The sequence below is a fragment of the Camelina sativa genome, chromosome 12 (genome assembly GCF_000633955.1).
Source record: "Camelina sativa cultivar DH55 chromosome 12, Cs, whole genome shotgun sequence".
Classification (NCBI taxonomy): domain Eukaryota; kingdom Viridiplantae; phylum Streptophyta; class Magnoliopsida; order Brassicales; family Brassicaceae; genus Camelina; species Camelina sativa.
The window spans coordinates 24,804,867-24,821,318 of NC_025696.1; the positions used below are offsets into that span (position 1 = coordinate 24,804,867).

At 40.0% G+C, this 16,452-nt stretch overlaps 1 pseudogene; it reads right to left on the reverse strand.

The window, feature by feature from the left end:
- The window catches only part of LOC109127990, a 21,980-nt pseudogene continuing 14,383 nt past the window's right edge, over positions 8,856–16,452 (reverse strand).

A 16,452-nucleotide genomic window follows, 5' to 3' on the forward strand; every position in this document is an offset into this window, starting at 1 on the left:
AATGTTGGCTAGGAGATGAGTTTCCACTCTTCAGCTCAGCAATCTCCTTCTTCAAGCCTTTGATAGACTTAGCCATGTTGGTCACCTTCTTCTTCAGCTTATCAAATCTCTTTCCATGCCACTTACCCCATTTTTGCAAAAGAGTTAACCTCTTGGCATTCTCCCTCACTCCTCTACTATCTCTTGGGTTGGGCTCATAATCTTCAAAGTAGAACTGCTCCTCTCCATCAGCTACTTGTGCATTCCTAGCTTCCTCAACTCTATGTTGAATCACTCCATCAAACCAATGCTCCTCAGCTGGCCAAAAATCAATGTTGGCTCCTTCTTGAATGGTGGTGAGCTCTTGGTTAGGCAATATGAATTGCTTTTTCCCAAGTGTTGGAAGCTCAAAGTTGAATATGTGGTTCCCTTGATGCTTCTCCTTGGCTAGGATGAGAGTAGAAGTGAGGTAGCTTGAGTCAATCCATCTTGGTGAGACCCTCTCTCCTCTAAGTTGAACTCTAGCAGCTTGAAGGATTGGAGTGATGATGCCTCCAATGGTAAGTGCTCCTCTTGACCCTTTGGTCTCCAACTTTCCTACCCAACTTCTCAATTGGGTCATGTGGTCAATGAGCACCATTCCTAAGTCAGTCTCCACTGTGCTCCCAAGGATGATGGTACCATTCCTTGCTTGAAAGATCACTCCATTAAGAGCCAAGTCAATCATCTTTAGCTCTCCCTCATTGATGTTCCCAGTTTCCTTCCTTGCAAAGAATGTATTTGCAAGAGCTTTGTGGAAGTACCTTAGGACTGGGCTTCTTATCCTAGAGCTCTTGGAGTTGGAGGATGAGTAGTACTTGTCATCTCCAATGGTTTCCCACACAGCATACAACTCATCTCTTGGAACCATCAAACTCCTATTGCTCCCAACCTCAAAACCAAACACATTTGCTACCTCTTTCATTGAAAGCTCATGCTTCTTCCCTTTGATAGTGAAAGAGATGTGACCAGCTCCATGTTCAGCAGTCTTCCTTGCATATGTGTGCAGCTTGACAGTAGCTAGGAACTCACAGCTTTCCTCCTTGTAGCCTTCCATGCACAGCCCCATGAACTTGGTGAGATTGCTCTTCTCAAAGAGGTATTCCACATCCTCATCAATGGCAAGCTTCTCCATGGTCTCCTTGTGAGGATACCTAGTTCCCAAGAACTCCATCCTCATGAAAGCATCATAAATCTACCTCTTTGACAGCCCATAAGACTCAGCTTCTCCATCATCCATCAATTCTTCTTCTTCACTCTCCTCCTCACTTTCACTTCCAATCTCTTCTTGCTCAACTTCCACAGCTGGCCTCTTCCCTTTGGCCTTGTGTCTCCTCATAAACTCATTGAGAGTAGGCTCTCTTTCCTCCTCACTCTCAGTCCTTTCAGGATCTTCCTCAACAGAGTCTCTCCTTGGATACGGCATCTGGCTCGACCGACTGCTCGACCCGGCACTCGGTCGAGTGGTCGATCGAGTGGTCCGTCGAGTGACTCTCCCAGCTTCACCTCTTGATTCAAGGTCAGCATCACGACGTTCCATGGAGCTTGCAGAGGTTCGGTGAGACTTCTTGGTGATCTTGGAAGACATTTTCAAAAAAAATTGAAGAGAATAAACTCGAAGCTCAAAGTTAATAAGTTAGTGACCCAAAAACTTGAAAGAACAAAGCTTGAGCAAGAAATGAACTTTGAGAGAGATTTTAAAGCTTGAATTTAAGTGTTTTGAGCAAATGAGAGAATGTGAGAGGTTCAAGATCGTGCAAGGGCTATATAAAGAAGCCAAGGGGACAAGGAGACAAGGGTGGAGCGTCCATACCATTCAAATTTGAATTGGGAATCTTTGACTTGCTTTTGGCTGTAGCTCGACCCCACACTCGACCAGCACGTGGTCGAGCTCCTTGACCAATTTTGAAATTTCAAAATTTTTCTCCTTGTTCTTCCCTCCACTCGATCGTCCTAACGGTTTGAAGATGAAATGGGCTTTAATTCATACCCAGCTCGGCCGAGTACCTCTCGTGGACTGGTCGAGTGGGCCTGCGAGTCTTCTTCTCCAAGTCCACAACTCTCCTTAACCAACTACATTCTCACTAAAAGCCTGTCCAACAAAAACATAAAAGAAAACACATAAAAACTACTAAGAATTTAAACCATATTTACAAAGGATACCTTAGGGACTTCCTCCCTAGTGAGCTTGTTTAAAGTCACTAAGCTTGACTTTGGTTTCCTTCTTAACTTTGGTTTAGATACCAAGGAGGTGATGAAATCCTCCCTGGAACCTCTTGGTCACTGTGAAGTTGATCCTTGATCACCTCACCCTTAGCACTCAAACCATATTTCTTCTTAAATTTGAGCCTAGGTCTTGCTTTCCTCAAAGACCTCTTGTTCAGTTTGACTTTGAGATCCTCAACCATACTAGACAGCTCTTGAACTGACCTCTTAAGCTCCTCAACAGAATCCTCTTGAAGTGGGAGCTCAGCCTTAGGGTCTCCTTCATCCTTGAAAACCTCATGATCAACTTTCTCCTTGATAGTGAAGGGTTGATCATCAATGGTAGGCAGGTTGGTTGGGTTATAGATGTTGAACTTCATGACTGTATCCTCAGCAATGTTCAAGGTCACAAGACCTTCCCTAACATCTATTACTGCTCCAACAGTGGCTAAAAATGGCCTCCCTAACAAGATTGGATCTTCAGGCTCCTTGTCCATCTCTATGACCACAAAATCAGTATGAACCCTTGCCTTCCCTATCTTGAGTGGGACATTCTCCAACCTTCCAACTACCTCTCTATTTGTCCCATCAGCTAGGCACACATGGAGTTTAGTGGATTTGAAATCAGTTCTCCCAAGCTTTTGAGCTAAGGAGTATGGCATCACACTTGTTGAAGCTCCCAAATCACAAAGGCATTGATTGTAGTGGAGGTAACTGATTGTGCAAGGCAAGTAGAATGGCCCTGGGTCCTTAAGCTTAAGTGGGATGATCACTCCTCCAAGGTTCTCAAGATCCTTCTCATCTTGAGCTTGAGCCTTCTTTACTGATAAATCAAGCAAAAAATCTCTATAGAGAGGGTATGGTTTATACTGTTCCAAAGCAGGTCCTCTCTCCTCTTCTTGGTAGGCAATGATGATCTCTTGAATAGCCATCACTTCTTCCTTTTTCTCAACCAAAGCTTCTTCCCTCAAAACCCTTTCTTCCTCATGTTGCTTAGCCAACATCTCCTTTTTCTCAATGATTTCCCTTAACTCCTTGATCCTCTGTGCTTTGAAACGCCCAGGGAATGGCAGTGGGGGCTTGTAAGCAGGAGGAATGTACTTAGCAGGCTTGACAGCTTCGGAGTCCCCAGCTCGATCGACCACTCGAGCATGCACTCGGTCGAGTGGCTGCTCGAGCTCCTGGTCGAGTTCTCCTGCGAGTTCCTGTTGCTTTGCACAGATGTCACTTGGGGCTTCAGTAACTAATGAATTCCCCCAAACTTGGACTTCACTGTCCTCAGTGACTTCTTCCTCTTGAAATTGAATGGCTTTGGCTGAGAACTCCCTTGGATTTTGAACAGCTTTTCCAGGGAGTTGGTTGGGTTTTGGAGCTGAAGTAGATGCTATGTTACCCTCCATATACTTCACTCTTGAATTAAGACCCTCAAACTTCATATTCAGATCATTGTACTGTGATGTTAACCTTTGGTTCAACTCAGCAAACTGCTTGGCTTCCTCAATCTTTCCTTGTGTTTGCCCAATCAACAATTGTTGCATCATAGCTCTTAAGTCTTGTTCTTGGCCTTGGTTAGTCTGAAACCCTGGTGGGGGACACAACTGAGGCTGGAACACTTGGTGTTGTTGTTTGGGGATGTAGGTTTGTTGCTGTTGAGGCTGTTGAGGTGGATAGACTTGGTCTTGAGGATTAGCCACATTGGTACTCCTATAAGATAGGTTGTTGTTCTTGAAACCTCCTTGGTTGTAGCCTTTGAATCCTCCTTGATTCTGCATGTAGCACAACTCAGCAAACTCAGTCTCCCCCTCTTGAACTTGTGCTTCTTCTTCACCAATGAAATGAATAGACTTGGACTGGCTAAGAAGGATCTTGTCAAGCTTCTCATTGACCATCTTCAAGTCCTTCTTATACTTGTCCTCTTGATCAGTGGAGGAGCTCCTTATGGTCCTATCATAGTCCTCATTATAGTTGCCATCTGATTGAGCAAGATTCTCAACTAATTCCCAGCCTTCTTCCACATTCTTGTTGAGGAAGTTGCCATTAGAAGCTGTGTCAAGCAACATCCTTATCTTTGGAAGCACTCCTCTATACAAGGTACTCAAGAGTGACTCATTGCTGAAACTATGATGAGGACATTGAGTCTGATATCCCTTGAATCTCTCCCATGCCTCACAAAAGGTCTCATTGTTCCTTTGAGCAAATCCAGAGATGTCATTCCTCAGCCTTGCTGTCCTAGCATTGGAGAAGAATTTGGCTAAGAAAGCCTTCTTGCATGCATCCCAAGTAGTGATTGCACCAGTGGGGAGAGTCTTTTCCCATAAATGAGCCTTGTCCCCAAGTGAGAAAGGGAACAACCTCAGCTTAAAACCATCCTCACTTACACCATTGATCCTTGTAAGGCTGCATATTCTATCAAACTCATCAAGGTGATCTAGTGGATCCTCCATTGGCAATCCATGAAATTTGTTGGCTTGGATCATGGAGATCAAACCACTCTTTATTTCAAAGTTGTTGTTGGCAACAGTTGGAGGCACAATTCCAGCCCTTTGGTTGTGAACCTGATCCTGATGATCTATTGCTACTATAACCTCTTGTTGGTCCTGAACAACTCTCCTTTGCTTAATTCCCAAACCCTTTGTCACCTTGTGGATGTTGTCAATGTGCTTGAGAAGATGGTCCTTTCCTTTAGACCTTTTGTGCATCAACAAACACAAACGATTTTTCCCAGGCACACGACTGAGCACAGACTCTTGTTGGTGATCAAGTCGACTGGAAACTGATGGTTATAGAGATCCGGCGTCTGGCTCGAGCAGGTGCTCGATCACTACTCGGTCGAGTGGTGGTCGAGTTGATGGTCGAGTGGTACCTGGAATGGAACTTCAACGCAACAACAGAAGATTCAAGTGTATAAACGAACTTAATCTTAGACTAATATGGATCCTAAATGTCACAAAAACACACTCAAATGGGCAACGGCGCCAAATTGAAACAAGCTTATTTGTGTGGTGAATGATGGTGGATGTATGCAATGATGATATATGAATGGAATGATGGATGGGTGTTTCAATTCCCCTTATGCTATTGCAGTACAAGAGGTATCAATCCTAAATGAGTGTTTGTGAACAGATAAGATGTGCATATGAATCTAAGTTAAGACAAATGTAATGATTGTTTGTCACTAACAATCCTAAGATGGAAATGTAAAGATGCAGAAAGTAAACTACAAGAACCAAGAACTAAATGCAAATGAAACTGAATGATTGAAACTGTAATGAAGCAAGAACAGAAATAGAAACTACTACTAATGAACTAATGCAAGACAATTAATAAACTGAAAGCTAAATGTATGCAACTGGAATGAAACAGGAATGAAACAAGACAATCACAAATCATAAACCAGAGTTCTGGGGATGAACTCGAGCAAGCACTCGACCGAGTGTAGGTCGAGTGAGAGGTCGAGTTGGCTAAATCCAGAAAACAGAGCAACACAACAAAAACAGAGCAACACTAAAACCAAACAAACAACAAGCAAGCTACGAGATTAAGATTTTAAAATCAATAAACAAAGAAGGTTCCTGAGGATGGATTCATGGGAAGAACTAATCATTGTGGTTATCTAACTTGGTCAACAAATCTCAAGCAAACTTTGAGCTAACCTCTAGACATATAAATCTAAGACAAGTTTCTCCCACTCTCATGGTCAAGAAACAATCAAACCTATGCAATTCTAGACTTGTTCTCACACAGTAAAGAATCTACACAAGCAGGCATTAAGCAATACATCTCAAACCAAACAAGACCTCTAATCTCTTAGCAAGCCTAATGGTAAGCTCTAGATCTAGCCTTATCTATGCTTCTTAAACATTGGTGTGATGCTAAGAAGCTTGAAATCAGATCCTAACCTCTCAGTTCAAGATCAGCATTAAGAACATCTAGCCTAGAAGAGATCTACAACAATCAAGCTTGACCAAATCACATAAACCACAAGATCAATCCTTCCTAACCCATCCTCAAGATCCTAAGAAGACTACTCACAACAAGACATGATGAAACAAATCAAAAACCCAGAAAATATTGAAACTTGCATTATTAGAAAGATAAAACTGAGATCTTCAATATTAATCAAAGGATGAAACTCAAATTCTCAATATTAAGAAAGTTATTGAACCAACAATATTGAAGAATCTAAGAGTTTTCTTAAACAAGTACAAAATCTAATAAAATGCAAAAGGAATAATGCTAAAAAAGGTAAAAACTAGGTTTTTGGGAATATCTAAAAAGCTGGACACTTTGGTGGCTGCAGGTACAAGGTCTTATATAGTGGGGAAGTGGAAGCCCTAAAAATAGAAAAAGTCAAAGCAGTCAACGGCTCGGTCAACTCGACCTGTGCTCGGTCGAGCTAGGGGTCGAGCTGGCTTCTCACGTGCAATCTCCACTCGGTCGAGTCCTCCTCAGCACACGGTCGAGTGTCTGGTCGAGTGTGCGGTCGAGTTGGACTCCGGACCTTGTTGTTTCAGCCTTAACTCCCTTGTTTCCTCCTCAAGATTGCTTCACATCTCTTCTCCATTGCTTCCATGTTCCTTGAGCTCCAAAATCACCTGTTTATGCATGAAAAGATGCAAATGCAATGCAACTAAGCCCTAATGCATGATTAGTGCTAAAGCTACACAATAATGGCCTAAATGGATAGAAAAAGATGCAAAAGATGTGAATAAACTAAGGGAAAACAAGGTAAAATATATGAACATCACAACCGACGGATGAGATCATTAAGAGACATTGCCTTATGCTTGAAGTTAAGGTAATTCTTGAAATTCGACCAGCCTGGTGGTAGCTTCTCGATCAAGCAATTCGTTTTGAAGACATTGCAGATAGACATCCCTTCCAAATCGATCTCCTAAAAGATGCGTTGAAGAGCCTCCACTTGTTTCATAATTGGTTTCGAATCCACCATCTTGAAGTTCAAGAACTTCGTAGTTGAGAATTTCTGCATCCCAGACTCATCAGTCTTGTACTTGGTCTCCAAAGCTAGCCACAAAGCTTTTGAAGTCTTGTACATACTGTAGAGGTCATACAAATCATTGACCAAACGGTTCAGAATATGACCTTTGCAACAATAGTCTCCTTGAGCCCAGCTATCCATACTTTCAACTACATACACATCAGTATCACCTTGTGGAAGCATTGGTGGATCCTCTGTGAGGTATCGTTCCATGTTCATGCTGGCCAAGTAGTAGCGCATCTTGTTTTGCCACGTTTTGAACCCAGCTTTGCCATCGAACTTATCTGGCATCATCTCTTGGGAAGCCGAAGGTGGTATCCCCATGTGGGTTGATCCATTACCTAACAGATTTCGGCGCACGTTTTCCATACCCGAATCGGTAAGCTTCGTGTTTTCAAGTTCTTTAGCAAGGCGTAAAGCCAACTCCGTAGGAGTTTCAACAGGGGTTGCAGGAACCCTAGCACCGTCAACGTTGTTGGTGTTGTCTCCAGACATTTTTCTGTTTCATAATAAACAGATCTGATTAATATATTAATCAAACATTTCAAGTAATTAAATTACACTGAATTAGTTTTGCAAACTCGCTTAACAAGCGTTCGCAGAAACTTGTTTCACAAACTCACTCAGCGTTCGTGGAAACCAGATGGAGTAGAGAATAAAGAAGTAAAAGCGTTCTTCTAAAAACTTTCCGCGTAAGCACCAAAAGATGAAAGCAGAAACAGTTTTGCAGAAGATTTTGAAATCAATTTTAAAACAAAAAATTCGAAAAATTCTCAATCCGTTTAAAGCGATAAGCAGAAAGCGGATTTATTGGATTAAGACTGTTAGGAGCGCAAAAATCGAATTGAGAAAATATGTGAATTATATTTAAATTAACAAAATCAAAAAAGAATTACAACAGCATAATATAAAACATAAAATAAATCAGGGAGGCAAGATATGATATCTCTTTCATTAATTCAATAAATTGGCCGTAAGTGCTTTCGGACAATCACGATTTATGAATCCGAGGATACAACCAATCACGAATTATTACAGTAGCACACCAGTAATATAACTCAAGCGAACATATCTACGTTATACTCTCGAGACTACTAACTATAAGAACTTACTCTGGACTAAGCAAAGGTGAGGGAGAGAGAGAGAGCTCTGCCGCTGGACTTATTAGAAGGAGGGTTTGTGTTTTTGATTGTGAGAAATAATGAGAGGCTATGTCTCTATATATAGTGGAAGGAGGGAGGTCTCAAGAAAATATTCACTGAATATTCTCGGAGTACTGCCCAAGTTTGCTTGGAGTTCACACCAAGTCTTTCCCAAAAAAATAAATTAGCCTACAGCAGTCTCAAGAGCCCAAGAGCCCAAAAGCCCAAGAGTCCAAGAGGCCACGGCCTGTTTCCGATGTGAGGCTTTTTCCCAAACATCCCAAGTAGTTCACTTCACACTCTTATTTTGCATTCAAATAAACTCTGTTTTGGACGTATGAGTATACCATCTTGTAGTACTCGTTACCAGATTTCCATTGCACTATCGACCCGACAATTCTGATCAGCCATTTGGCCGGAATTTGGCCGGAAAGTTGCCAGAAAGTCACTGTCCTAAAACCTGCAATTTTCTTAAACTTGTTTCTGAAAATTCAGTTCCAACAGTAAGAAGTAGCTGTTTCATCGTCTCCGAAAACCACAGCGAGTTTCTTCCCCTCGTCAATGATGAAACTGCAATCTTCATCAAGCAGAATATCATCAAGACCAACGGACGGCCCAATAATATAAACTAAGAAGGGGATCCACAACACGACATTAGGCTCTATCTTAGTAGTGATCCAAATCTCTAACTCTACCGTAGATGTATCAACAATTTGATACAACACAGCGAGTTTCTCTTCTTTGACACAAGACAAAATTCCACAATCATCATCAATATTCTGAGACGGCAGAGACAGAAGCTGTCCAAATCTCTCTGTCGTAAAATCAAAACAGATTAAAAAATCTCTCTCTTCATCTAAATCAGAATCTTTCACAACTAGATTTTTCTTAATCCAAAAGTAATTGATATATCATGGTTTATAGTGGTTTTAGTCATGATATAAGTTCTGTTTATAGAGTCTTTTTGGTGTTTTAAGAGTCTTTTTGAGTCTTTATAGGATTTAGCATGGATGAGAGCATAATTGAACTAAATAGGAGGATTTGGAGCATAATCAAGTATTGAGGCTGAGCTGCAGAGTTGGGAGACGAATTTAGAGGATGCATCGACCGATGCAAGTGATGGTGTCGATCGATGGATCATCCAGCAGAGGAATTTGAAGTTTTCTCACAATTTTTGAAGATTTACAAAATTGCCCCAAAATTTTCCATCTTTGCATCATTGGTCTCTAGACGATTTTGGAAAAAAATAGGTTTTTAGGTCATTGTTTAGACCTAAGCTTTATTTTTCCCTGCAACTTTTTAGAGAAAATCCTAAGAGATTTTTAGAGAGCTTTTGGAGAGAAGAATCAAGACTCATTCAGAGAAGATTCAGAACTCTTTTTCTTCTTCTTTTAATCTCTTAATGCTATCTATTTTATTCATGATTTGTATTCTTACAATTATGTCTGAGTAGATCTGCTTGTTAGGTTTAGCGTTTCTCATATTTAGAGATTTCATGAATTGTTAGATTGATTTATTTCTTGGATTCGTTATCTTTATTGTTCTTCAACATAGGTTGTTCTTAATGCAAGATATTTGATTAGTCATCTGGATTTAGATCTTAGGATTATTGATTGATATGAGAATATAATTAATTTTCCTGATAAAAACCTTTGGTGAGCAAAATTACTTTTTGCAAAGAGATTTGAATTAGTGATTTTGTGAACTTATCTAAACTTAATTTTATTGCTCGTTTTTAACTTGAATTTTGCAAAGAGATTTGGATTTTCGGGTTTTAAAACTTAGATAATATTTGCAGTGACAACTGATTTATTTTACAATTGTGTTTAGAGTTCAAGAACGTTGCTTAATTGTTGAATCCTGCTTGCTTAATTAATTGATATGATTTTCCTTAATTTCCTGAGAATTTCCTTAGGCCTAGCGTTTCATCCATCTGAATTTACAACTCTTTTTTCTGTTTTATTTTGCAATTTAATTACAATATTTCTGTTTAGCATAATTAAAAGATTATTAAGTCTATTGTGTAAATCTAGAGTTCTTATGGATTCGATCCCTAAGTACTACAATTGATCTCTTAATTTGAGAGAGTAGCTCTAGGGTAAATTTGAGCTTATCAGTAAGTGATGTAGTAACTTTCAGTATCAATTATTATCAATCCACAATTTGCAATCAATCAACACACCAAGAATACACAAAATGCTTAATCTATTCTTTATCAAGTAAAAGTTCTTATGTCACTACTTATCTAATCAAAGTCACTCAAATAAAGTAAACAAGACAATGCAAACCCAAGGCAAACAAACTCAAATAGCAAATATACTGAAAATCAAGAATTAACAAGAGAACCTTGGGCAAGGTAATTGAATTGGGAGATAGCTAATCAATCCTAGATGTCTAAGTAACATTCAAGAACAATCCTATGGCTAGAACACTAATGCAAATCAATTCATTTCCATGATAGAGATCCTATGCTAGTCAAATGATAATCAACAATTTCCAAAGGTAATCACAAGACAAGCATGCATTAAGAACAAGTTCAAATACCACTAAGCACCCTAATCATCAATTTCCATTGGCTAGGAATGCAAAGCTCTTAAAAAGTTTGGTTCAGGAATTTCATCAAACACCTTGTGGGCATGGAAATCCTAAAGTCTAGATTTAAGCTTGATCAAGGCTATCTAGCAATATTATCACTAATCAAGATAGGAAATGCATAAAATAAACCCTAGACATCAAAGATCAACCATCTATCTCCCTAATCTACCAAGCCCAAAGTTCTTAAAAGATCTACTCACTAATCATCATGATCACACAAAGGAAAGAGGTTTGTCTTTGTGAAATCATAATGAAAGCTTGTAGATTAAGAGATTAGAAAGACAAATTGCTATTAAAACTGGAAAATCCACCAAAGATTCAACAAAACCAAGTATGGAAATGCTTAAGAACCCTAGGTGCCTGCTTAACAAAAACTAATACAAGAGATAATTGATAAGATAAGAGATAAGTCTCCACAATTAGGGTTGGAGTATTTATAGGAAAACATAAACTAAACCGGAACAAACCGGATTAAAATTAAACAATTCAGGGAAAACCGAAACAAACCGGGTTTTGGTCTCAAAATGGCACACGATCGACCACTTGATCGACCATTTGCTCGATTGGTCCTCCTTCATGATCGACCTTGGTCGATCGGTTGGTCAATCGCTCAAGTCTCCGAAGTCTCGCACCTTGAAGTCCGAATTCCAGCTTGCATCACGATCGACCATTTGGTTGATTGCTTGGTCGATTGACCAAATATCCGAAGTCTCGGCTCGCGTCACGATCGACCATTTGGTCGATTGCATTGGTCGATCGTTCTGGTCCTGCGTCCAGTCCGAGAAGTCTGGGAGTGTTTTGATCGACCAAATGGTCGATTGGTTGGTCGATCGGCTGAAGTCCGAGAATCTGGTGATGCGTTAATCGACCATTTGGTCGATCGGCTGGTCGATTGTTCGGCCTTCTTGTCCTCATTTTCATTTCCTTGCAAATTCTTGACTTATTTGGCTCCAAAGCATACTTTCCTTGCATATCTCCACTCCAACACCTGAAATACTAAACTTGATGCACAATGCAGCCTAAACAACCTAAATGCTCATGAATATACACAAAACAATGAGGAAATAAGCTTTAAAAACTCATAAAAACACAAGATATCAACTCCCCCAAACTTATACTTTGCTAGTCCTCTAGCAAAAACCAAGTGAAAAACAAGGGAGAGAGGTTTAAAGATGGGACTCAGAACCTAAAGGCATGAGACAAAGGATTCAAACCAAAGTCCTTAGATGTAGTTCAATGGTGCTAAGATCAATCAAAGTCCTTACAAATATTTTTATATGCTTAACACAATGCATCATTCTAGTTCATCTTCTATCTATTGGCAAAGACTTGCAATCCTATTGAACATCTCTTTCACATTCATTAAAGTGTTTGGTGTGATCTTGCAAATGGAAAATAAATCAAGCTCAATTGGTTTAAGGTAGAGGCTGTTTATAAAGTGGTTGGATAATGGTGTTTTTGGGTGGTTAACTCTCAAACAAAGAGGAATGCTAGACAGTCATGAAATCTATCTAAGACCAAGAATAATTTGAGCATACAAAGCTTAGCTCTTGATGTTCTACCCACCTAAAAGGTTTTCTACCCTTTATTCTCATCTTTCTTATTCTTTCTTTCAAACCCAAAAACTCAATCTTGTTCAACTCAACCCCTTTTTCTTCTTTACTTATGGTCTTATACCTTTATTTTTATTGAATCTCTAAAGCTGTTCTTGCTTTAAACACTAGCTCATTTTCTTTCTTATTCATTTTTTTTTTTTGCTATACTCCCAATCTTGTTTGATTTTTCTTTACTCTTTTCATTTTGATTCTAGGAGACTATAACAATACTTTCTATCCTTTTTCCTTGAGACTTAGAGCTTATAATTAACTTAACCTTAGAGATTTTTCTTTTCTTTTTGACCAAGTAAACCTTTATTTCTCTTCTTGTTCTCTCTTGTTCCCAAACTTGAACCCAAATCAACATTCTAACCACCTATTTCTTTCAAAACCAGTCCTATTAGCTAGCTATAAAGATTCCAAGCCTAGCTAAAACAAGAGCCAGTTCTTTGTCATTCTCAATACTCTCAAGATTTCACAACCTATAGCATTATCAAGAAGAGGCCTCACTCAACAAATCAATACAAGGCTTGAAAGAAAAGGCTGGGGTTCAAAGGTGTGGCAAGAGATTGGGTTAAACGAAAATAGAGTGGCAAATAGAGATAGTTAACCCAAATGAAAGTTCCATGAGCAAGCATTCATAGTCCATATGCAAGATAATTTTAAGATCAAATTAAAGTCCAAATAATATAGAGATGTAACAATTATCAAGCAAGCTTTACACTAGAGGAAAATGCTTTCAAGTGACACAATGCTTTTAAGCCTAGATTCTTCATTTTTTTCCCAATGATTAAACAAGCACCAATGAACTATAAATGAGGGCTTTGGGTTCAATCCTAAACACAAGAATGAATATGCAAAGCTAAATGCATTTTTTGGTTTTTTTAATTTTTCAAATTTTTTTGATTTTTCTCAAAACATAGCTATTAACAAATTGATGACACAATGCATGACACTAAGGATGAAAATCAAAACAAAACACAATGTGAGATAGTTAGTCCCTCCCCCAAACTTAAATCACACTGTCTCGGTGTGAGAAAAGCTGAGAAAAAGACTAACGGTAGACAAATAAAAATTAAGACTCAAATGGTATAGACAATGGGGAAGTGTGGTACCTCAAATGGAGACTAGGGGGTGTTGCTTCCTCTCTTGCGCCTAGACTTGCTGCGTTTCTGGATTAGCACTTGCAAGGAGAGACGTGGAGGATCAATAGGCATAAGAGCACTAGCGGAACACTCTCCTAAAGATTAGCGTGCAGGCTCTTGAGCATCCTCCTCCATGGCATCATCATCATCAGCAGATTCCGCTTGCTCACCATCATTCTCACCATCAGAACTGTCCTGCGGCTGCTCCATCTCATCATCGGATGAGACATATCCATCGGGTTGCAGCTTCTTCACCTTCCTAAACAGTTTTCCCATAGCATAAGCTTGCCATCTGTTGATCTTCTGCTGGACTTTAATGAGCTTTGAAAGCATCTTCTCTGTCTTGTTCTTGGGCACAAAATCAAACTGAGGCAACTCATATCTACCAAGGTGGTATGGATCATGCTGTGAGGGTGGAGGAGGTGGCGAGTCTTCTTCAATCTCGGCTGGCTCTTCTTGTGGTGCGGCAATCTCATCATCAAGCGGCACAAAGAGAACATCATAGTGGTACTTCAGGGCAGACAGCCTCTCTGAAGGATGCATACACTCCTTTGCAGTCCCGTTTTGATCAATGAACTTGTGGATAAAGCTAGCGGGGTCTGCGGTAAGTCTCAGGAACTTGGAGCTCACCAAGTGATTGTAGTCAAGATAGGCTCGTCGAGTCCATGGCTCAAACATGGAGAGATCAACTCCTGCTTTGGTGAAGAGAGGAGTTAGCACACCACCAATGTAAGTGTCCTTGGTCTTCCCTTTGATGATGTTCTTTGCATAGGAGGCCAAGTAGTGAGAAAAGATGCAACCATAGTTAACATTGTTCCCCAAATCATCATTAACTTCTTCTTCCTCATCATTGCCATCAATGCTCTCAACAAGGATATCTTTTAGCCCTTGGAAGATGAAGCACAATTCCAACTTGGTTGCTGCTCCAACCACTCCTCTACCCAAGAGAGTATGTCCAATGGTCTTGATTGCATAGCGAACTATGGGATGGCGGACATGTGTGATCTTGGACTTGTGGCTAACAAACTTTTCCCTCGCCAATGTGTTCCAAAGATGATCAATCCCATTGAAGTTAGGGAAACACAAGTCACTGTTGTTCTCAAAACCATAAGCTTCGCAAAGGTTGGGAATGGAGATCTTGTACCCCAGTCCGCGCACCTTGAATGAGATTGTTCCTTCACTAGCGATGGGGACCCTAGAGTTCTTGAACTGGTAATCCATGGTGCATAAGAAATCGATTGTAGGATCTGGATAAGTTGGATAATCTATCCTTGCAATCTCTTGCAGACCCATCTTGGTGAAGAACTCATCAAATGTATCAAGAAGACCCATCCTTGCAAGCAAAGCTCTATCGACAAACTTGGTGGGAACAACATTCATTTTGCTGATTCTCTGAAGAGTTTTTATCTCACTCGATGTCCAAGAAGCTGCAGGTGGTTCAACTGGTGTTTCGGTAGTCTTCTTCTTCTTGGAACGATCTTTAGGACCAGCCATTGTACCTATAAACACACATTCAAAACCAAATGAGTGACAAGAGAAAAATTCATAAGATTTTTGCAAGTGCATGATCCGAATTTGTCTCAACTCATACTAATATGATACAATGCTAGTAAAGCCATTATCTCAATAACCAAAACAAAAGCAATAAACCACACCTCAAACACAAACACATCAAACGCTCCATGTTCCCCAAATAGTCAAAATTCTCACATTTTGCTAAAAATCCTAGACTTGTCAAATTTCAAAGGGAATTGAACCAATTATCAAACAAGACTCTTAAGCAACAACAAACCAAGCCAAAGAGATTAAAAGCCCCAAATTCTAACAAGCTTTAGCAATTTTCGTCACTTTTCCCAATCAAGAACCCTAAACCACTAAAATTCAAAATTTTTTACCAAACTATGCAAAACAAGCTCTAATAATCAACACCTAAAGCTCACAAAGTTTGAAACAAGCATAATATTGTCCTATTAGCATGTAATCCTAGTTACACAAGAAATTTTCAGAATTGTACAAACCTTGGTGAATTCGAAATTATGGAGAAAGAGAGATGTTACCTTGTTTGCTTGAGAAATAGAGTGATGAAGAAGGATTCTAAGGAAAAATGCAAGTGAGATGAAACTTTGAACCAACAAAATCGAGCTAGAAACGAGAGAGCGGCGTGTTTGAATGAGTGAGCTAATGTGTAATGTCGCGTAAGAGGGAGCAAAGAGGAAGAAGGGTCGAGGGTTTGGTCGATTGTCTCATTTAATTAGCCTCAAATCGAATTTGACCGGTTTAGGGCGGTTTGGAAGCTAAACCAAGGGGAATTTCGGTTCAATATAAGTAATACAAAGTCAGAATTTTGACTTACCTTGACTTACCTGGTTGGAAAACATTTGATCGACCAAACAATCGACAAATTTGGTCGATCGTTTGCTTTGTTTGATCGACCAAAGTCTCGATCGCTTCCTCACTCTGGACAGCTTCGGTGTTGGCTGCGTGATATTGATTGACCTCACGATCGACCATTTGGTCGATCAAATATTTTGACAATCGACCAAATGGTCGATCACACTCCTTGTGCAATCGAGCAATCCTCGATCATTTGCCGAGGCAAGACTTGCTCCGGATGAAACGATTGACCACACGATCGACCAAATGGTCGATCGTTTTTCTGATTAATCGACCATTTGGTCGATTGGTCCCTCGATCGTACGGGCAAATCCTCACCATTTGAACTCGCACTTAGCATCTCGACTTCCTGAAAACTT